Genomic DNA, 3050 nt, shown 5'->3' with positions numbered 1-3050 from the left:
AATTAAGCTTGCTTCTGCTCCTCCATTGGCTGACTGCCTGGAAATGAGCCTCCTATTTCATAATACACGTCATTGTTAGATTCCTTAAAGACTCTAAAGTTTGATTTGCTTTACAGATTTAAAGGAGAAAAAAGCTATTCTGACAATGCTGTTTCAAAGTAAATATTAAAATATCAAACACCTTGATTAGGACGTTTTTTTCTTTTATCATTATCACTTTCATTGGATTAGATATATTCTTTGTGTAATTTGGGAGACCCAGCAGGGGATCTATGAGAGGAAACAGAAAAAATGCACTGTTCCTGGGAAATATACAATTTGACAAAGATATTATTTGACAGAAAGTTGTCTTTGTGATGAGCACCAGGAAAAGAACTAACCTCCATACAGTATATTTAGTATATTTTAGAGGCCTTAATATGCTTGAGATACACAGTATCTGCTTTAACCTCTGCTATCTGTGAATCATTTGGACTGATAGTTCACATCATAATAATGTTCTGACTTTTCTCTTTAGGGTATTACCTAATACCCTACAGAAAATAGTCAAATACAGTCAAATAGCAGTCAGATAGCAATACACTTTTACTTATTTATTTTTCCAATTTCATGAAACATCTGCTCTTTTCAGAGTATGTAATTCAGGTCTTAGAAGTGAGACTGCCACATGCTAGTATGAGCTAGAGTAAAAGTTGAAGATATAACAGAGTTGGAAGAGAAATGTACCTGAAATTGAACAGAAAATTAAAGCATTTTGAACTCAGAGGCTCGTACCGTGTCTGTACTTATTCAGTGGCATGTTGCCATCTAATAAGACTTTTAAAAATTGAAAATGGAATTCGGGGTAATAGAGTTCTAAAAGTAACAGAGAAAATGAGAAAATTGAGTCAGAATGGAGGCCATTACTACTTAAGATATTTTCAGAAAGTTAGAAGTTTTGTGTTCAAAAACAATTGAAGAATAATTCAGTGAGAGTAAAATATCTTTTTTCTGAGACTTAATTGTTTTACCGCAACTTTTCCTTTCTATGCCACAGGTACCATATGAACAACTAATTTTACTCCTAGGAAATTTCCTATTTTCCAAACTTGAAGTTATTCGAATTTAGGCATACTGAAGTTTATTTCAACATGTGGATTTTTCTTTTTCAGCTCTCATTAAGAACTTACTGCTATCCTGAGGGTCACTCAGGCATCACATGCACCTCATTACAAAAATTTCATATTAGTCCTAGATTTTCTTGGTTCTCCCTTGATGGCTACTGCTCTGTGAACTGCTTCTATATTAAAGCTATTTTGCCGCTTTTAAAACAAAATTCCATTGGTGGAAAGTTCCTGCGGTGCATGATTCTTTTTGTATGCTATTCTTTTGTGTGTCACATATTATCTGGTTTAAATATCAGTGCCATCCAGCTTCTAAAACAGCTGGTGAGCTATGCCCTTAGTTTTATAAACATGGTCCTCCCATTCTAGACATCTGAAATTTCTCTGGGTAAAATGTCCTCACCTGTAGTCATTAACAATATTTAAGAGAGACCCTGCTAGTCTTCTCATGAATGTTGGGATCCATGTTTTCATTGTATTATCTATTGTTTCATTCATTGTTCAATTACAATTGCATCATTTTCCCTAAAGCACACTACGTACCATAGTTAATTGTCTACACGTATAAAAGCAGTAATCAGATCTGCATGCGGTGTTAAAAGTTTCACTTCTGTTGTCCTACTAAAGAGGCAAATCCCATTGCCTCTGTAAACTCTTAGTTTCATCAAAATAATTCCAAACAGACCCCAACAAGAAAACCTGTGTTATAACTCCTGTCCTATGTAAAAGTGTCCAAGATGCAAACCTTTAAGAGATAACCTTCAATGGTACAAGTGGTGTAATATCTAAAGCACTTCTGGAGCTGTTTCCATAATGCAGTTAAAATCATTGTACGAGTAGTCTTACTTGTTATAACATAGAGGTGACTTCATGCCATTTTTCAGGAAGCCTGGAAATTTTTTCAAATTCCTATAGTTAGGGAACTATCATACAATTTAAAGAGTTATTGTTTCTGCACCGAGCGCACACTATTGTATTATTTTGCATTCTCGTGTTGTCCTCTCTCGTGGATGGATAGTGCTGTACTTCTTCCCTAAAATATGAAGAGCCCACCCCCTCCCTCCTGAACTCACTCCACACTCATACAATCATCTTAGAATGTTGTATAATAGAGAACAGCCAATCTCACCCCCACGCCCCCCCCCCCCCCACACACACACCCGCCGCCCCAAACAACACATTCTCTTAACCAGGGTCTCAAACACTCAGCTCTCTCTGCTAAAGCGCATCCTGCCTCTGCTGGTTGGAGTTTTCACAAACCCAAGCCTAAATAAAGGAGCAGTGTAGCTGCTGTAGCACCTCCACTCCCTGCTCAGCACAGGAATTCCTTAGTAAGCACATGAGTCCTACAGGACAGTAGTGCATTACCTCCCTGCCTTCTAACTCTGGGACACGATCCTTGTCCCAGTACAACGAGTCACAATTCAAAAATAGGGGGTGGGGGGAGGGTAAGATAGAAGAGGGCAGCTTTATCTTTTCAGAGATGGATGATGGGCAAGCATCCCTATGTTTTTCACCTGTCACTTTCCATGCGGAGAGTCCAGACGCAAAGTGTCACACATGCGTGCGTCTGTCCCCGGAGAAATCGTTTACTAGCCCACTGGACAACAACCCAAAGTGCTTTATATCGTGTCCAAAGAAATGTAATCTGCGCTTTTGAAAATGGAAACGCGATGGCCAGGAACATCTCTTCTCTTCGGCTGGCCTTGCTGGGTAGTTTGTACTTGAAGTAAACCGGTCCCCACCCACACCCCAGTCAACCGCAGATCCAAAAAGGCAGGGGAGCTGAACGCCACCGGCAGCCTACCCGTCCCCTCCGGGGAGAGCACCGCGGGAGCACCTCGGGTTGGAGGAGGGCTCGGCAACCCGAAGGGACCATCTCCTCAGCACTGGGAGGAGAGACAGGGAGCCATTTTTCACTAGGTTCACAAGCAAACGTCAGCTCAC

The sequence above is a fragment of the Canis lupus genome, chromosome 9 (genome assembly GCF_003254725.2).
Source record: "Canis lupus dingo isolate Sandy chromosome 9, ASM325472v2, whole genome shotgun sequence".
Classification (NCBI taxonomy): domain Eukaryota; kingdom Metazoa; phylum Chordata; class Mammalia; order Carnivora; family Canidae; genus Canis; species Canis lupus.
This window is presented reverse-complemented; position numbering follows the sequence as displayed.